We start from the raw sequence: 21,200 nt of genomic DNA on the forward strand, positions 1-21,200 counted from the left end.
ACAACCCTTTCTCCAAAAATTGTGAAAGTTGGTGTATTTGTGGGTGGTTCCAATACTCCCGCTTTCATAGCCTTGGGTATTGTTTAATCACCCCTTGGATATGGTGCCTGCTTTTTAATTTTGTCTTTTGACTGTTCCTGTGATACGCAGGCTCCATAATCTCAGATCCCCTTCCTAAATTCCAGTTTATTTAGTTCTGCCCATTGTTTTCTCGTTTGGGGCAAACCCTTTATTTTATCTGAGGACCAAACGCCGCTCTTCATGGAATTACACGCCTCAACACGTGTTTCATTGAAGGTTCCATGTTCATCATAGTTTGAATACATCTGCGGATGTCTCTGAATTGCTTTTTGTACTTTTAGCATGTGTAAATGTTGAGTTCTGCTCAACCCGGGGCTAGAGGGCGTGGACGGTAGCATGTATTTCCACTACCATCCATGAACAGGCTCAATCAAACCGAGCCTGCAACATTTTCGTTTTTGTTGTGTTGAGCGACCTGTGGAGTTTCCACTATTTCTATTTTGATATGTGATATCGTGTTAAATTTTGGAGGAAAAAATAAGATTTTTCTATTCTACTCAATACTTAATATAGAAATATTTTTTAAAGCATGTCTTCTTGCTTATAGACTGAGTTAAGAATAAGATTCTTATTTGTCAAAACATTATTCTATATATCTGAAAATTGTGTTTTTGATTTGTGGAAGTCGACAAAATGACTCTTCTTAATAAGTAGCCTTATTTTTAATACATAACGATTTGTCAAGAAAACATTCACTCAAACATTATATGTACAACAGACTTGTGAACATATAAAGTAGTATTGATTAGGTCAAAAATGTGTATTATTTGTTGTCTGCTGCTAACTGTATATTTGTTCTTTAGTTTTCGAAACGCTATAACATACTTTAATCCAAAGACCGACACGCAGAGGTACATCGAAGATGGTATACATGTGTAGCTTTTGAATTCTTAACCTTTCTAGAACAGTTCTTACTTATATGCCAATCCTGCTAGAGCAAATCATAATTCTCGTTTAATTTATCTATTAAGCCTCACAATTTAGCAACTGTACCAAAACAAAAAAAAACATATAACGTACAATGTAGTTCAAAACATCATATGACTTCTCTTATATAACGGTTCTTTGATGTTTTCCTATAGTTTTGACAAGAAGTAGAATGATCTACTATTGGTAAACATCCAATGACCGCTTGTAGAGAAGTGCGACTCCATAGACGATATTACTATAAAAAATGACTTGCCGTCTTAGCGGACTTGCCGTCTTAGCGTATTTTGGATTTTTAAAAAGTTTTTAAAAAATCCTGCTACATTTTTGTCAATTAAGGCCTCCAACAGAGCCGGCATTAAATTCCTGTGAATCGGTAATACGTGCGACACCTCTGATGTGCACAATCATCCGTTTTTCTGTCAAAAAGGGCTTTTGCTTGCCGTCTTACCATGCTCATTTTCTCTAAACAAAACAGTTTTCCCGTTTTCAGGCCAAAACTGTTCATCTGTTGAAAAAACCGTTTACTTGTGAGTGAAGTACTCAATTTTTTCCTTAGCCTGCGCTTTATTTGGTCATATTTGATCAAGAAATAAAGAACTTACGCCACTTTGAAGAATCGAATCGACGGAATTTGACTTGCCGTCTTAGCCATAAAATGACGTCAAAGTCACGTGGTATGGGCACACTGAAGCAGGTTCCTCTAAAACTATTAAGCCTAATTAATGCTTTCAAACTTCATGCATGTATTCGGCATAATGAGTTGACCTCATACAACAAATTACATAACTGTAACTTTAATTTTGTCAAAGTTATGCCACTTTTAACTTAAATGTCAGGCTGAAGTTTTGTCTCAAAATCTACTTGGCCAAACTTGTGCTTTTAATCATTTTACATGTTTTGGCATCATATATGAGATGCCCTCTTTGGGCAGGTTACGTAACTCTAGCTTTTATTTTGTTAAAATTATGCCCCTTTTTTCAACATAAAAATTTTGCGACAGTTTTGCATACATAAGTGCATTCCTCAGGAATTACTTGTCCAGATATTTTCAGATTCTACACACGTCTTTATAAGCATCATTATATGATCCAACATGGCAAGCTTCATAACTCTGGCTTACATTAATTACTCCAGCTCAGTTTTACTATGTGGATTTGACTCAGGCTTTATATAGTTGTTCCTTATCACCACACAAGTTACATTACACTGGCAGAAATATTCCATGAATTGTGTCCCCTTTATAGCTGTATAAAATATATAATAGGGAACAACTTCAGTGTTTTACTATGGTTGTCCCACATCATCATCCACATTTAGGGTATTAATCACTCCAGTGATATCTCTATGTTTCCTCCGATATTGTTCAAGTGATAGCACTAATGGACTCTTTTTAGGAGCCACTAGTTTTTACTGAACACAGTTGTTACCATTTAGGATTCAGTGTGTCATACATGTACATTATATTCAAGGTCAACAGTCAAGGTCAGGTGAGAGATTTGGGGCCACTTATGCCCCTCTTGTTATTGGAAATAAATAATCCTTTCTAGCCATTTTCAATAATTTTGAAGTCTTTTTTTGCAGTCTCTCTTAGTCTATATATGTGCCTGGAAATCAAGCAGGAAAATTTAATGAACTTGCAGACCTGTATAAATATTTACAGAGTATACACATTGCAGATCTATATAATTATGTTTTCTATCGAAGGCTTTTACACAGTTATAGAGATAGCAAGAATTACAGTAACTTTAACCAGACATCCATATGTTCAGATACTTATTTCAGTACCATTCCTGCATAATTGCATTATTGATATAACCAGAAAGATTGAAAGTTATTTTATTTACTTAAGACTGGTTCCAGAGGTAACTTAAAATACCACAAACCTAATATTTCTTTTGTCAACAAGTTCCTGGTATTTATAGTATTACAATTTTGACATACCAGGTACCATTAATTTTTTTTATTCTGTTATCTGGCAACTTCATCTGGACAGTGTATTTGATCATTGGATGTTTACATACATTTCTATATGTTTTTCAGTTTAGTTTCTTTGCTTCTGGATTGACCAAACACGTTTTTCCCCAAGATTTTAGGCTGGAATACAGATGTGCGCATTATACTTGGGTGCACATTTTAAATGGGTATTTATGGTACCATTTTAGTCCAGGGACCCAGTATTCTGTTAGCATGATAAAAAAGGATCACACCTCCAGATTTTATGTGGAATTTAGAAAGGTCACACACTTACTACTGTAAAACTGCATACTGATTCATTCAGTAAGTTCATAAAAGACTGTAAATAAAACTGTTGGTCACAGTATAATTATAATGAAAGTGTGATATAAAAGGGAATGTAAGGAATTTTAGTTGTACTTTGTATGATACTTGTAAAATATCCCTATAGTAAACAAGGTTTAGCAGATCTCAGACTCATTAAAATTCTCGAGGTAACTAAAAATGAGTTAAGCCAGCCAGCTTAGCTCAGTAGGGAGAGCGTTGGTCTATGGAATCCCGGGGTCGCGAGTTTGATCCACGGGTGGGGCATATGTTCTCCGTGATGATTTGATAAAAGACATTGTGTCTGTAATCATTCGTCCTCCCCTAAGATAATTCATGTGGGGAAGTTGGCAGTTACTTGCGGAGAACAGGTTTGTACTGGTATAGAATCCTGGAACACTGGTTAGGTTAACTACCCCCAGTTACAAGACTGAAATACTGTTGAAAAAAACAGCGTTTACCACCCCCCCCCCCCCCTCAAAAAAAAATAAAAATAAAAATGAGCTATTCCATTTATACAAAATCTTGATAGAGCCTTCTTGTAAACCAGTTATGGATTGAAACAAGATAATGTCAGTTTTTCACCTGTTTTCAATCAGGGAGGATAAATGGCAGCAGTCTAACAAGAGATTAATTTTCATTTTATAAAGCTTTAGTCTATGACTGCTCAGGTTACCAGGAAACCCCAATAGAAAATCCAATATAATCATTCATGGTTTTAAGCAAATTGGAAACAAATGAAACTTAATTTAATTAATGTGGCTTAATTAAGTAAAGGAAGGTCATAGTGCCTTTTGTTTGCATGGGTTTTTGTAGGATTTTATTATGATATGTTGTAAGTGTAAAGCTCAAAAAATGTCAAAGTTCGAATCTGGGTGTGTCAACACTATTTTGCTTGGTTAAATTTTGATAAAACTCTTGACTGTAATTTACACATTTCTGAAGTTTGCAACACTGTGGATTCTTGATTAAATGCATTTATGTTGAATTATTACAGTTTAAGGCCTTAAAAGTGTTAAGATGACCCAACTATTGCAATAAATTATTGGAAATATATAAGTCACCTGTAAACTTTCCATAAGTGCTTTAGTTTTATCTTAATAACACATAAAACAGCTTTCCAAATTACTTACATGGTTAGAAAAGCACTACTTTTAATATTGTACATGAACTGTTATGGTTAGAGCATTAAAGGGAGGTAATAAAAACAATAGATTCAATAAAACATTCTAGGATATTCAACAAATTATATTCAAAGTTTTGACAAATGTTAAAACTCATTACATAAATTAGAAATAGGATTTAACAAGAAATTAATGTATTTTATGTTCATAATGGAAAATGTGGCAGCCAGCCAAATTTAAGGCATTTTTGAACCTTTAAAAGGGAACTTTTTAAATTTTCATTTGATACAGTAGAATAAGAATTAATGGCCTCTATAAAAAACGTGTGTATGTAACTACTGTGAAATAATTGAAGAGACTAAGCTACACATTTTAGGCGAAAAATGATTTCTGGTAAAAAAATCTATAAAAAGTGATTTCTCTTAAGTGATACAATCTTATTTACATATTAGATTTTTGCAAACTATTCTTATAAATAACCAAAGCTATTGTGGAGAATTTCATGCAACACATCTGAAATATTCTAATGCAGAAAATTTACATTCTTCTTGCATTTTTACCAATATCTAACTTTTATTTTCACCCACTTTATCATTTTTCAGTGTTATATACATTTAATATGCTTAATTTAGTGGAAATGAACATGCTGAAAAATTTCACCCAGACTGTTGACGAGTAGCCTAGCTTTAATACTTATGGGGGACTAATTTCCAGTGATTTTATGGTTGCATCAGTGCACAGTTAATCTTAAATCCTATACAGTAAGCGGATATTTTTTTATTAATTTTATCTAGTAAAAATTGAAGTCCATGAAATAATTGTCTTGTTGTTTTTGCAAGTAGAATCTACCATGGAATTTTTATATTTGTATATGCTCACAAAATTAAATTATTTCACAGTACTAATAATATGATTAAAAGTTAAAAATTAATTCAGCAAGGAAGTAGAAATATAGTTTCCACTTGGGTGTTCTTTTTGTGACATTTCCCAGTTGGGTTCCAAGGCATGATTAAATTCATAGAAAATTATATGTAAAAACGTCATCAACTTTGCACTTTCATCATAGGCTTAAGCCTCTGATGAATTCCTATAATTGTGTTTTACTTGAGAAATGAGCCGTGCCATGAGAAAACCAACATAGTGGGTTTGCGACCAGCATGGATCCAGACCAGCCTGCGCATCCGCGCAGTCTGGTCAGGATCCATGCTGTTCGCTTTCAAAGCCTATAGCATTCAGAGAAACTGTAAGTGAACAGCACGGATCCTGACCAGACTGCGCAGATGCGCAGGCTGGTCTGGATCCATGCTGGTCGCAAACCCACTATGTTGGTTTTCCCATGGCACGGCTCAATTGTGTTTTACTTGAGAAATTAGTTGTGCACATGTTTGATATGATGACCTGCTGACATCAAAGGCAGACAGGATCAGCAGAAAGAAAATTTTAATGCTCAGGTGAATCTTTTCAGACCTTTATCTACTTAATGTTCAGGTATTTTCATCCTTGATGAAAGGGAATAGTTGAAAGATTGAATCTATTCTCAATATTTGTTTATATCTTAGAATAAATCAGAGGGAAGAATTACGGTATATACCAAGAGAAGGTGGATGAAATGTTTCAGCGTAATAGAAATGGTAAAATTGTAGAACAAAGGTTTGATCGTGCTGGAGGGTTTTTTTGTGCGATTTTTTTGTAATTTGGTTTAAAATTGCTTCATATTGAATAAAATAATTGTGTCAGTGCTGTTTGAGTGCAAAGTCTATTCTTTAGCAAATGATTGTCAGAGACAAAAATGTTGCCGGTTTTGCAATTGCAAGCAGTGTTTACAATTTACAAGAATTTGACGTACTGATTTTTCACATAATATTACTTTGCCCCACAACACAATTTTTTTTTCTTAAATATAAAGCAATAACCCACTTACCAGTGGAAAAACCTCCAGCACCTGAACTGTTTTCTGTTTCAGAATTGAGCCACTTTTATTACAGCGAAACATGTTGCTCACTTAATCTTTACAGCATACCACTGTACCTCTCCTTCGTGACAAATGAAGAGCTGATTTGAAAAGCAATTGATCTAAGTTATTGTTTTGGTCAAGTAAGTTTATAAATGAATTTATTATACATTGCATTGGCTGTTATGCAATGTTTATACAATGAGCCGATCATGAGTTATTGGTGAACAGTTCAGTCATTTGAACTGTTCCTGAGTTGACTGGATTGTATTGTGATACTAGTTTTTTAATTGTTGAACCTTAGGCCATCATTATTGTTAAAATTCTGTCATTCTTTTTATACGTCCATCTCTGATAGAGCTGGGCGTATAATGTGAACACCCGTGTAGTCGAACAGTTTTCATCCGATCTTCACCAAACTTGCTGACAATGTTTGTGGGCATATCTCAGCCAAGATCGATAACCAGCCAATACGCCCCAGGCACTCTTGGATTATGGCCCTTGAATTACTCGAGAAACAGCCTTGTCTGCTCTCTAAGACGAACAGTTTTCATTTGATCTTCACTAAACTTGCTGACAATGTTTGTGAGCATATTATCTTGGCCAAGTTCAATAACCAGCCAAATCGTCTCTGGCACTCTTGGATTATAGCCCTTGAATTACTTGAAAACTGCGAATTTAGCCTTGTCCGCTCTCTAAGTCAAAAAGTTTTTATCCGATCTTCACTAAACTTGCTGACAGTGTTTGTGGGCAAGATCTCGGCAAAGTTCAATAACCACCCAAATTGCCTCAGACACTCTTGGATTATGGCCCTTGAATTAGGCCAAGTTCGATGACGGGCGTGTTTTGTGACAGTCTGGCACTTTTGTTTTATTGAAGAAAAGCTTTTGAATTACTTCAGTACGATTAAGTACGGTACTTACATGTATAATAATCGTAAATTAGGTAACTGACTAGTGTTTTAAGCAGGCTGAAACAGTTTTTTATGTTAGAAAGTGCAAGTAATATTTTAGATGTGATAGACTTGCTTTTATTAGCTCACTGCTCAGGTGAGTTATTGTGATCGCTCGATGTCTGGCGTCTGTCATCTGTCGTCTGTCAACATTTAGCTTGTGTATGCGATAGAGGCTGTATTTTTCAACTGAACTTCATGAAATTTGGTCAGAATGATTACCTTGATGAAATCTAGGCTAAGTTCGAAAATGGGTCATCTGGGCTGAAAAACTTGGTCACTAGGTCAAATTAAAGAAAAACCTTGTGTATGCGATAGAGGCTGTATTTTTCAATTGATCTTCATGAATTTTGGTCAGAATGATTACCTTGATGAAATCTAGGCCAAGTTTGAAAGTGGGTCTACTGGGATCAAAAACTAAGTCACTAGGTCAAATCAAAGAAAAACCTTGTGTATGCGATAGAGGCTGTATTTTTCAACTGATCTTCATGAAATTTTGTCAGAATGCTAACCTTGATAAAATCTAGGCCAAGTTTGAAAATGGGTCATCTTTGGTAAAAAACTAGGTCACTAGGTCAAATCAAAGAAAAACCTTGTGTATGCGATAGAGGCTGTATTTTTCAATTGATCTTCATGAAATTAAAATTTTGATCAGAATGATTGCCTTGATGAAATCTAGATCGAGTTAGAATATGGCTCATCTTGGATCAAAAACAGGTCACTAGGTCAAATCAAACAAAAACCTTGTGTATGCAATAGAGGCTGCATTTTAAACCGGATCTTATGAAATTTGATCAGAATGCTTGTCTGGATGAAATCTAGGTCAAGTTTGAATATGGGTCATCTAGGGTCAAGAACTAGGTCACCCGGTCAAATTAAAGAAAAACCTTGTGTACGCAATAGGGGCTGCATTTTACACTGGGTATTCATAGAATTTAGTCAGAATGATTGCCTTGATGAAATCTGGGTCAAGTTAGAATATGGGTCATCCATGGTCAAAAATTAAGTCACTAGGTCAAATCAAAGAAAAACCTTGTGTATATGATAGAGACTGTATTTTTCAATTGATCTTCATGAAATTTGGTCAGAATGATAGCCTTGATGAAAATAAGGTCGAGTTTGAATATTGGTCATATGGGGTCAAAAACTAGGTTGCTAGGACAAATCAAAGAAAAACGTTTTTTATGCGATAGAGGCTGTATTTTTCAATTGAGGTTCATGAAATTTGGTGAGAATGATCGCCTTTATCAAATCTAGGTTAAGTTCAAATGTAGGTCATCTTGGCTAAAAATCTAGGTCACTAGGTCAAATTGAAGAAAATACTTGTTTACAGTTAGGAGACCACATTTTTGGTCCAGTCTTAATGAAAATTGGTCAGAATATTTGTTTCCATGAAATCACTAGGTCAAACATGTAAAGTGTTACGGTGTGTTTCTCAGGTGAGTGACCTAGGGCCATCTTGACGGAAAATTGTCATAAACATCGCAAATTACAAAACTAACTGCAATTTGCCGAACTGTAAAATTAGCCTTTACAATTTGTAAATGGGCAATTTTTCACTCTATTAGTGAAAATGTTGACCTGTTTTCAAATAAAGTAAAACAAAAGATTTGCTTTAAACCATTGCAAAATGTCCACCATCATGACTTACTGATCAAAATCTTGTGACAATTTATAATTGCTTTTCATGCAAGATTTCCATCAATTTCTCTCCATTATCTTGGAAATGATGGAGTGGTTAATTCCAGTTATTTTTCTGATATTTACAGAAAAAAGTTTCATGGTTATACAAGAAAATTATCTGCTGTCAGTAACAATGTTCTTCCACTCTTGTTAATCAATAGATTAATTGATATATTATTTCTAGCATAAAAACATGAACCTTGGCACTATGGGCAGATTGAATTCTAAAATAGAGGTTTTAGAAAAATATTTTTTCTACCTGATATATTTTTAGCCCACCATCATCAGATGGTGGGCTATTAAAATCACTCTGCGTCCGTGGTCCGTCCGTCCATCATTCCGTCCGTCCGTCCGTTAACAATTTCTCGTTATCGCATCTCCTCAGAAACTACTGGGGGGATTTTGACCAAACTTTGTCAGAATGATGTATTGGTACCCTAGTTGTGTCCCCCTGAAAATCAGACTGGTTCAACAATTTATGAGTGAGTTATGGCCCTTTGTTTATTTCTATAATTTACATAGATTTATATAGGGAAAAACTTTGAAAACCTTCTTGTCCAAAACCACAGAGCCTAGGGCTTTGATATTTGGTATGAAGTATTATCTAGTGGTCCTCTACCAAGATGATTCAAATTATTGCTCTGGGGTCAAATGTGGCCCCGCCCTGGGGGTCACATGGTTTATATAGACTTGTATAGAGAAAAACTTTGAAAAACCTCTTGTCCAAAACTACAGGGCCTAGGGCTTTGATATTTTGTATGTGACATCATCTAGTGGTCTTCAACTAAGATGATTCAAATTATACCCCTAGGGTCAAATATGGCCCCACCCTGGGGGTCATATGGTTTACATAGACTTATATAGGGAAAAACTTTGAAAATCTTCTTGTCAAACCACAAAGCCTAGGGCTTTGATACTTGTAATGTAGCATCATCTAGTGGTTCTCTACCAAGTTTGTTTGAATTATCCCCCTAGGGTCAAATATGACCCCGCCCCGGGGGTCAAATGGTTCATATAGACTTATATAGGGAAAAGCTTTTAAAATCTTCTTGTCAATAACTACAACATTCAAATTTGGACATGTATATTTTTGAGTGGCAAGATGAACCTTGACATGAGTTGACCTTAATTTTGACCTAGTGACCTACTTTCACATTTCTGTAGCTACAGCCTTCAAATTTGGACCACATGCATAGTTTTGTGCACTTGAAAAAACTTTGACCTTGATTTTGACCTAGTGACCTACTTTCACATTTTTGAAGGTACAGGTATCAAATTTGGACCATATGCATAGTTCTTTGTTTCAAAATGAAATTTGACATTGATTTTGACCTAGTGACCTACTTTCACATTTTTGAAGGTACAGTCTTCAAATTTGGACCACATGCATAGTTTTGTGTTCCGAAATGAAATTTGACCTTGATTTTGACCCAGTGACCTACTTTCTCATTTCTCAAGCTACAACCTTCAAATTTGGACCACATACATGGTTTTATGTACTGAAACAAACTTTGACCTTTACATTGACCTAGTGACCTACTTTCACATTTTTGAAGGTACAAGCTTCAAATTTGGACCACATGCATAGTTCTGTATTCTGAAATAAAATTTGACCTTGATTTTGACCTAGTGACCTACTTTCACATTTCTCAAGCTACAGCCTTCAAATTTGGACCACATGCATAGTTTTGTGTACCGAAATGAACTTTGACCTTAAGATTGACCTAGTGACCTACTTTCACATTTCTGTAGCTACAGGCTTCAAATTTAGACCACATGCATAGGATTGTGTACCGAAACAAACTTTGACCTTGACATTGACCTAGTGACCTACTTTCACATTTTTGAAGGTACAGGCTTCAGATTTGGACCACATGCATAGATTTGTGTTCTGAAGAGAAATTTGACCCTTGATTTTGACCTAGTGACCTACTTACACATTTCTCAAGCTAAGCCTTCAAATTTGGACCACTTGCATAGTTTTGTGTACCAAAATAAACTTTGACCTTAAGATTGATCTAGTGACCTACTTTCACATTTCTCAAGCTACAGCTTTCGAATTTGGACCACATGCACAGTGTTGTGTACGGAAATGAAATTTGACCTTGAGCTAGTCAGTTAGTCTTGAAATTTGGAACACTCCAAAATGGCACATTGGTGGGCGCCAAGATCACTCTGTGATCTCTTGTTATAAGTTCGGCTGGTTAAAAAGGGAGGGTTTTTGTACTAGCAATTGATTAATAAATTTGTTGTATAAAATTTATTATAATAAACTGACACTCTCATATAATTCTTTAATTGTGTATATTGTATGGATATTTGAAATGCATATTACTAGCATACTTGATAATAATTGACGGATGTGCAGGCTGATCATGATCTGCACTGTTTGCCATTCAGTCAGTATATTTTTGGTAATCACCCCTTTTAACAGTTAATGGTACTGTCCAATTTGAAAGATGGACAAGTTCATTTTAGAAATTTAGCAGGGTATTAGGGTTAATTCACCTGTATATTCCTTCTGTGACATTTTCCCAGCTTTGTTCCACCAGTGCATTAACCTGATTAAATTTATAGAAATCTATATTGAACACATCTTAAGTCTACACTTTCTTTGATCTTGCTTGCATCAGATGCTCTGTATAAATGATTTACAATTTTGTATATAATTTAATACCATTTTCTTTCCAGAAATTAGTGCTTATATGTTTAATATGACCTTTGAATATAGCAAAGCCAAGTCGAAAGAAATATTTTAATGCTTGGGTAAAATTGTATTACTGTATGTTCCTTTATGCACCATTTTCAAAGAGGAGTGGTGTTGATTTTTAAAGGCCCTAAACATTATTTTTATTAACTTTTACCCAGCTAGATTTCTAAAATGGACTGGTCTGTTCATTTTGGGCTATACCATTTATTATTTGAAGGGGTGTTCACTGAAAATTTACTGACTGAATAGCAAACAGTGCAGACATTGATAAGCCTGCAGGCTGAACATGGTCTGCACTGGTCGCAAAGGCAAAATCATTTGCCGCAAACAGGCTAAAAGGCTAAATATAAAGCCTTCAAAGCGCTTCAAAGTCAAGGTCACACTTAGGAGTCAAAGGTCATATGACTTTGTTTCATGTTCGCTCTGTATCTCTTAAACTGCATGAAGGATTTTTAAAGAAACTTGGCACAAATGTTCACCACATCGAAACAACATGCAAAACGCATGTTTAGGATGACTCGCTTCTAGGTCACATTTAGGAGTCAAAGTTCATACCTTCGGGCGCATATTTCTCCGCAAGGCAGTGCTCTTGTCATGGTCTTTCATACCCGGGGCAATTATTGCTTTTCTTGTGAGATCTCCATTTCTTTATAAATGATGGTCACTAGCTTAATTATCCCCCACCCATGAAATCGGGAAGTGGGTATTGAAATGGCGTTGTCCGTCCGTCTGTCCGTCCGCAGCCATTTCTCAGTAACTAGCAGGTAGAATTTCATGACACTTGAAATAAACATGAACCAACATACTTAGATGATGCCCATCAAATTTTTTATCGGATTGGTAAATTTCCCTTAGAGTTATTGCCCTTGATTTAATGAAAAATCTACATCTGCAGCCATTTCTCAGTAACAAGCTGGTAGAATTTCATGAAACTTGAAATAAATATGAACCAACATACTTCTATGATGCTGGTCATTTTTTAGCTCACCTGTCACAAAGTGACAAGGTGAGCTTTTGTGATCGCGCGGTGTCCGTCGTGCGTCGGTGCGTCCGTAAACTTTTGCTTGTGACTACTCTAGAGGTCACATTTTTCATGGGATCTTTATGAAAGTTGGTCAGAATGTTCATCTTGATAATATCTAGGTCAAGTTCGAAACTGGGTCACATGCCATCAAAAACTAGGTCAGTAGGTCTAAAAATAGAAAAACCTTGTGACCTCTCTAGAGGCCATATATTTCATAAGATCTTCATGAAAATTGGTCAGAATGTTCACCTTGATGATATCTAGGTCAAGTTCTAAACTGGGTCATGTGCCATCAAAAACTAGGTCAGTAGGTCTAAAAATAGAAAAACCTTGTGACCTCTCTAGAGGCCATATTTTTCATGAGATATTCATGAATATTGGTCAGAATGTTTACCTTGATGATATCTAGGTCAAGTTCGAAACTGGGTCATGTAGGGTCAAAAACTAGGTCATTAGGTCTAAAAATAGAAAAACCTTGTGACCTCTCTAGAGGCCATATTTCTCAATGGATCTTCATGAAAATTGGTCAGAATGTTCACGGTTCGGCTGGTTAAAAAGGGAGGGTTTTTGTACTAGCAATTGATTAATAATTTTGTTGTATAAAATTTATTATAATAAACTGACACTCTCATATAATTCTTTAATTGTGTATATTGTATGGATATTTGAAATGCATATTACTAACATACTTGATAATAATTGACGGATGTGCAGGCTGATCATGATCTGCACTGTTCGCCATTCAGTCAGTATATTTTTGGTAATCACCCCTTTTAACAGTTAATGGTACTGTCCAATTTGAAAGATGGACAAGTTCATTTTAGAAATTTAGCAGGGTATTAGGGTTAATTCACCTGTATATTCCTTCTGTGACATTTTCCCAGCTTTGTTCCACCAGTGCATTAACCTGATTAAATTTATAGAAATCTATATTGAACACATCTTAAGTCTACACTTTCTTTGATCTTGCTTGCATCAGATGCTCTGTATAAATGATTTACAATTTTGTATATAATTTAATACCATTTTCTTTCCAGAAATTAGTGCTTATATGTTTAATATGACCTTTGAATATAGCAAAGCCAAGTCGAAAGAAATATTTTAATGCTTGGGTAAAATTGTATTACTGTATGTTCCTTTATGCACCATTTTCAAAGAGGAGGAGTGGTGTTGATTTTTAAAGGCCCTAAACATTATTTTTATTAACTTTTACCCAGCTAGATTTCTAAAATGGACTGGTCTGTTCATTTTGGGCTATACCATTTATTATTTGAAGGGGTGTTCACTGAAAATTTACTGACTGAATAGCAAACAGTGCAGACATTGATAAGCCTGCAGGCTGAACATGGTCTGCACTGGTCGCAAAGGCAAAATCATTTGCCGCAAACAGGCTAAAAGGCTAAATATAAAGCCTTCAAAGCGCTTCAAAGTCAAGGTCACACTTAGGAGTCAAAGGTCATATGACTTTGTTTCATGTTCGCTCTGTATCTCTTAAACTGCATGAAGGATTTTTAAAGAAACTTGGCACAAATGTTCACCACATCGAAACAACATGCAAAACGCATGTTTAGGATGACTCGCTTCTAGGTCACATTTAGGAGTCAAAGTTCATACCTTCGGGCGCATATTTCTCCGCAAGGCGGTGCTCTTGTCATGGTCTTTCATAACCGGGGCAATTATTGCTTTTCTTGTGAGATCTCCATTTCTTTATAAATGATGGTCACTAGTTTAATTATCCCCCACCCATGAAATCGGGAAGTGGGTATTGAAATGGCGTTGTCCGTCCGTCCGTCCGTCTGTCCGTCCTCAGCCATTTCTCAGTAACTAGCAGGTAGAATTTCATGAAACTTGAAATAAACATGAACCAACATACTTAGATGATGCCCATCAAATTTTTTATCGGATTGGTAAATTTCCCTTAGAGTTATTGCCCTTGATTTAATGAAAAATCTACATCTGCAGCCATTTCTCAGTAACAAGCTGGTAGAATTTCATGAAACTTGAAATAAATATGAACCAACATACTTCTATGATGCTGGTCATTTTTTAGCTCACCTGTCACAAAGTGACAAGGTGAGCTTTTGTGATCGCGCGGTGTCCGTCGTGCGTCGGTGCGTCCGTAAACTTTTGCTTGTGACCACTCTAGAGGTCACATTTTTCATGGCATCTTTATGAAAGTTGGTCAGAATGTTCATCTTGATGATATCTAGGTCAAGTTCGAAACTGGGTCATGTGCCATCAAAAACTAGGTCAGTAGGTCTAAAAATAGAAAAACCTTGTGACCTCTCTAGAGGCGATATTTTTCAATGAATCTTCATGAAAATTGGTCAGAGTGTTTACCTTGAAGATATCTAAGTCAAATTCGAAACTGGGTCACGTGGGGTTAAAAACTAGGTCAGTAGATCTAAAAATAGAAAAACCTTGTGACCTCTCTAGAGGCCATATTTTTCATGAGATCTTCATGGTTATTGGTCAGAATGTTCACCTTGATGATATCTAAGTCAAGTTCGAAACTGGGTCACGTGGGGTTAAAAACTAGGTCAGTAGGTCTAAAAATAGAAAAAACCTTGTGACCTCTCTAGAGGCCATATTTCTCAACGGATCTTCATGAAAATTTGTGAGAATGTTCAGCTTGATGATATCTAGGTCAGGTTTTTAACTGGGTCATGTGCGGTCAAAAACTAGGTCAGTAGGTCGAAAAATAGAAAAACCTTGTGACCTCTCTAGAGGCCATATTTTTCATGAGATCTTCATGAAAATTGAAGAGAATGTTCACCTTGATGATATCTAGGTCAAGTTTAAAAGTGGGTCACGTGCCTTCAAAAACTAGGCCATTAGGTCAAATAATAGAAAAACCTTGTGACCTCTCTAGAGACCATATTTTTCAATGGATCTTCATGAAAATTGGTCAGAATTTTTTATCTTGATGATATCTAGGTCACATGTGCTCAAAAACTAGGTCACTATGTCAAATAATAGAAATAATGATGTCATACTCAGTTCAACACTGGGTCATGTGGGGATAGGTGAGCGATTCAGGACCATCATGGTCCTCTTGTTTTTTCAATTGGTCAATTTTCCTTAGAGTTATTGCCCTTTAATTGTTTAAAAATCTACAGATTTGTACATAACAAACCAACCCATTGGTAGAATTTCATTAAACTTCTTTCATTCTTTTCCATGAACATTTAGTATAAACATGTGAAGTTTTGTACCCACACCTGGTCACCACCTTGCCTTGGTCACACACCCTCCCACTTTCACCTCCCCCCGCCACCCCACAAAAAAAAAATAATTCCTTTTTTTGTTTTTCAAACCTTCCATGAATATTTATTAGCATGCAGAGTTGTACCATTCCCCCGCCTCACTCTCCATTCAGTCTTGCCCACCACCCCGATCATGCGTCCCAATCCCCCACCCAGGTTTTTTCATTTTTAATTTTCCATCAATATTTATAATCAGCAGTTGAAATCTTGTACCCTCACCCAGTCACCCACGCTGCCCCCCTCTCCGCTGACCCTCACACTGCCCCCCCCCCCCCCAAAAAAAAAAAAAACATTCATTTTCTGTTAAAATGATTTTGACTGATGAAATTATTTGCTTCTTAGTAACATCCTTCTAACTTTTTGCCAGAAATATTTTTTTATCATGTCTCACCTCAAGCCCTTTCGGCGGGGGATACCAATTCATCGAATTTGCTTGTTTTCTAATAAAGTTTTATATATATACAGAGAAAAAGGCATCATGGCCACACACAGTTACATGCTGACAGTAACAACTGTGTTTTTACATCCTGTCCTTTTCAACTTTTGCTAATCAATGAATTAATTGATACAGTATTTCCAGCATAAACATGGTCTTTCTATGCCACGGACAAATCTAATTTGAATAAAGGCTGTGCTGCAGCTAAAAGAATTCTGTATCCTTGACATTAATTGGTTGAAGGGATTATATTCTGTTTAATATTCCAGTAATCATTTAGGTGACCTGTGATAGAAAATGGTGGAAGCCAGGTTTAGACATCTGAAGGCATGATGTAGGTCCATTTTGAGCATCTGTGTGATTATATAGGGTTGATAAACATGTAAAAACTCACCTCATAGAACAGTTTTTGGAGTTCAGTGCTAAACAAATCTATAAAGTTTGAGCAACAGTTAGCAGACAGTAAAAAAGCAGCAAAATCTGTAGTCAGAAGTTTAGACAGGGGCTGCAGAACCAGATTTTGAAGAAAACTTAAAACAACAACAGCAAAATGTCAGACTGAAGTTTTAGTATTAATGGCTAATAGAACAACACAATAAAAAATAAGGTTTCCTTTTAAAAGGTAAGGCTTGCTTGATTTTGCAATCTAGGAACTATATCGAAGACTGCAACTATAGCAGCCTATGATCGAAACAAAAATGGTTTGCATAAAACCAAAATCTGACATTGTGTAAAAGCATCAGTATCTTCCACTTGTTCTATTTATAGTCCAAATGAGGGTTTTCCTTTGCTACTATTTAAATCTGACGAAACTTCTCTGTCTTTTTCGCAAACATGACTAAGCAGTGAAAACATGCACAGAAGCAGCCCAAAACCAGATACCCATGCCGCTGCGGCCTTTAAACACTAATGTAATGGATTCGGCCACAACGTAAGCGCAGAAACTGGCGTCAAATTTTAGTCTGAGATACCCATTTGGCAAGCTTTGTGCTTACTGACAGGTATAAATGTCCATTAAAGTTCTTTACAATAGTAACTAAAATAACTGGAATATGTAAAGTCAGAAATGAAACGATCTTCATTTTCAGTAAAGTCTTAATTAATATATGTAATTGATTTACATTCTATTGTCATATTATTGTTTGTAAAACACCCTCGAATTATTATCGTAATGTCATAAAAGGCAATTAAATGCCCCTTGGACCGAAGACATGTAGGTGTACCCAATCGGTGGACTCTTAACATCCTGCCACTTGGATATATTCTGCTTCCCGGCTTCTTTTAGTAGACACAACAACATTTGGGGAGGCATTGAATATAACCGAAAACAATATAGAGGCTTGGAGCTGTTTAAGAAAGAAAGACCAATGTTTGCGCCAAAACTTGTGCACTGTGAAAATAACGCTTTGTGAAAATTACAATCTTCATCTTCTTTAAGTCTGAATATGTTCCAGAACTAACCACTTCAGAACCTTTATAGAACTTTTGCAGAATTTTATTTGGTTCTTAAATTGTTCTATGACTGTTCCAGAATATTTTAAGAAGTTACAAGTTTAGAACCTATTTATGTTCTACAAAGTTCCATTTTTGTTAAGAAAGAAAGACCAATGTTTGCGCCAAAACTTGTGCACTGTGAAAATAACGCTTTGTGAAAATTACAATCTTCATCTTCTTTAAGTCTGAATATGTTCCAGAACTAATGACTTCAGAACCTTCATAGAACATTTGCAAAATTTAATTTGGTTCTTAAATTGTTCTATGACTGTTCCAGAATATTTTAAGAAGTTACAAGTTTAGAACCTATTTATGTTCTACAAAGTTCCATTTTTGTTCTAAAATAATGTTATAGAACAGTCTAAAACAAATGTTCTACAGCACAAAAAGTGAATCGTTCTAGAACTGTTCTGTAATGTTCTAGTACAGTTCTAGACCTGTTCTGTAATGCACCGTAGTACAGTTCTAGAACTGTTCTGTAATGCTCTAGTACAGTTCTAGCCCTGTTCTGTAATGCTCTAGTACACCTCTAGAACTGTTCTGTAATGCTCTTGTACAGTTCTAGAACTGTTCTGTAATGCTCTAGTACAGTTCTAGAACTGTTCTGATTTGTAGAACTGAGTTTCACAGGGGCAGGGCTTGAATCTAATGCTATATGCCAGTGGAAACTGAAAAAAATAGGTCTCTCTTGACCTGACGGTCATAGTGGTTTTCATTTCTTCTGCATTATCTTAGGCTGATGGTGTTTCACACTGTATGTATCCATGGTCTATATATATAGCCATATCATGGCCTGTTTGTTTTCAGTTCAGTTTTGGTTCTGTGCAAGTTTTATGAAAAGGCCGTAATGTCAGTGAACCCACACAATCAAACAAATTGATTAAGTAAGTTGGAAACACTGCCTAGCCCTAAATTAAACTTAATTGTGACCGATATATTCCATAATGCACTTGAAGTAGAGTTCTCAATGCTATTGTGGAAATGAAAGAAGATTATAGAACCGATTAATTTCCAATTGACCCATTTATAAGCAAACTCTTTAACAAGGTGACATTTCATTCATTTTATAAATTGTTTGTCATGTCTTAAGAAAATTTTGAAAAGTAAACTGAATTTTTAATGCAAACTTGAAGTCTGTAAAGAAGTAGCTCTGATATATAAAACCTATTCATTGTGTTTCTTTGTAAGAAAAGAACGAATATAATAATTTACACTGCATCCAATATAAATTTGTGCCCATTAATGATATAAGTAAAATTTTTCTTCTGTTGTTGAAGTAAAAGAATTATAAAAAGAAGATAATTTAACATTGTAAGTCTTTCTTTTTGGCTGCACCAGGAGTGGAATTATAATAATTATGTCAGAGTGCTAGTCACATTTAAGAAATATTTTATGTTATTTTACAATTTCCAGATGTTCTATTACAGATTTTTTAGGATCAAAAAGACCCATGAGATAAAGTTAGATCAAAGTTAGAAATACATGTGTTATTTTCTTTTTAGCTCACCTGAGCACGAAGTGCTCAAGGTGAGCTTTTGTGATCGCCCTGTGTCCGTCATCTGTCGTAAAGTTAGATCAAAGTTAGAAATACATGTGTTATTTTCTTTTTAGCTCACCTGAGCACAAAGTGCTCAAGGTGAGCTTTTGTGAACGCCCTGTGTCCGTCATCTGTCGCCGTCAGTCGTCCGTCTGTCCGTCGTCAAAAATTTGACTGTTAACAATCTAGAGGTCACAAGTTTGGCCCAGTCTTAATGAAACTTGGTCAGAATGTTACCCTCAATAAAATCTTGGACGAGTTTGATATTGGGTCATCTTAGTTCAAAAACTGGGTCACCAGGTCAAATCGAAAGAAAAGCTGGTAACACTCTAGAGGTCACAATTTTGGCTGAGTCTTCATGAAACTTGGTCAGAATGTTACCCTCAATAAAATCTCGGACGAGTTTGATATTGGGTTATCTGGGGTCAAAAACTAGGTCACCAGGTCAAATCAAAGGAAAAGCTTGTTAACACTCTAGAGGCCACATTTGTGACTTTATCTTCATGAATCTTGGTCAGAATGCTAATCTTGATGATCTTTAGTTCCAGTTTGAATCTGGGTCATGTAGGATCAAAAGCTAGGCCAGCAGGTCAAATTGAAGGAAAAGCTGGTTAACACTCTAGAGGCCATATTTATGGCCATGTCTTAATGAAACTTGGTCAGAATGTTAATCTTGATGATCTATAGGCCAAGTTTAAATCTGGGTCAGGAGGGGTCAAAAACTAGGTCACAAGGTCAAATCAAAGGAAAAGCTTGTTAACACTCTAGAGGCCACATTTATGGCAATATCTCTATGAAACTTGGTCAGAATATTCTTTATGATCTTTAGGTTAAGAACAAACCTGGGTCAAGTGGGGTCAAAAACTAGGTCACCAGGTCAAAAAATCAAAGGAAAAACTTGTTAACACAATAGAGATTATATTTATGACTGTATCTTCATGAATCTTGGTCAGAAAGTTAACCTTATTAATTTTTAGGTCAGGTTAGAATATGGGTCATGTTGGGTCAAAAACTAGGTCACCAGGTCAAATCAAAGGAAAAGCTAGTTAACACTAGAGGCCACATTCATGACCTTATCTTAATGGAACTTGGTCAGAATGTTAATCTTTAGGATCTTTAGGTCAAGTTCCAATCTGGGTCAGGTGGGGTCAAAAACTAGGTCACCAGGTCAAATCAAAGGAAAAGCTTGTTAACACTCTAGAGGTCACAAGTTTGGCCCAATCTTAATGAAACTTGGTCAGAATGTTACCCACAATAAAATCTTGGACAAGTACGATATTGGGTCATCTGAGTTCAAAAACTAGGTCACCAGGTCAAAACAAAGGAAAAGCTTGTTAACACTCTAGAGGCCAAATTCATGGCAATATCTCAATGAAACTTAATCAGAATTTGTCTTGATGACCTCTAGGTCAAGTTCGAAACTGGATCATGAGGGAACAAAACTAGGTCACCAGGTCAAAAAATCAAAGTAAAAACTTGTTAACACTCTAGAGGTCACATTTATGACTGTATCTTCATGAATCTTAGTCAGAATGTTAACCTTGATAATCTTTAGGTCAAGTTCGAATCTGGGTCATGTGGGGTCAAAACTAGGTCACCAGGTCAAATCAAAGGAAAAGCTAGTTAACTCTTTAGAGGCCACATTTATTACAATATCTTAATGAAACTTGGTCAGAATGTTAATCTTAATAATCTAAAGGTCAAGTTCCAATCTGGGTCAAGTGGGGTCAAAAAC

General features: G+C 35.8%; 2 protein-coding genes across 6 annotated transcripts in view; one reads left to right on the forward strand and one right to left on the reverse strand.

Annotated features, from left to right (window-relative positions):
* LOC123527054 (uncharacterized) overlaps positions 1-21,200 on the reverse strand; it is a 491,978-nt gene that overhangs the window by 116,702 nt on the left and 354,076 nt on the right. The gene's annotated exons all lie outside the window — the stretch shown is intronic.
* Positions 1-21,200, forward strand: part of LOC123527931 (high affinity cGMP-specific 3',5'-cyclic phosphodiesterase 9A-like) — a 129,446-nt gene that overhangs the window by 10,861 nt on the left and 97,385 nt on the right. The window lies entirely within an intron of this gene.

Source organism: Mercenaria mercenaria, chromosome 14 (assembly GCF_021730395.1).
Source record: "Mercenaria mercenaria strain notata chromosome 14, MADL_Memer_1, whole genome shotgun sequence".
Classification (NCBI taxonomy): Eukaryota; Metazoa; Mollusca; class Bivalvia; order Venerida; family Veneridae; genus Mercenaria; species Mercenaria mercenaria.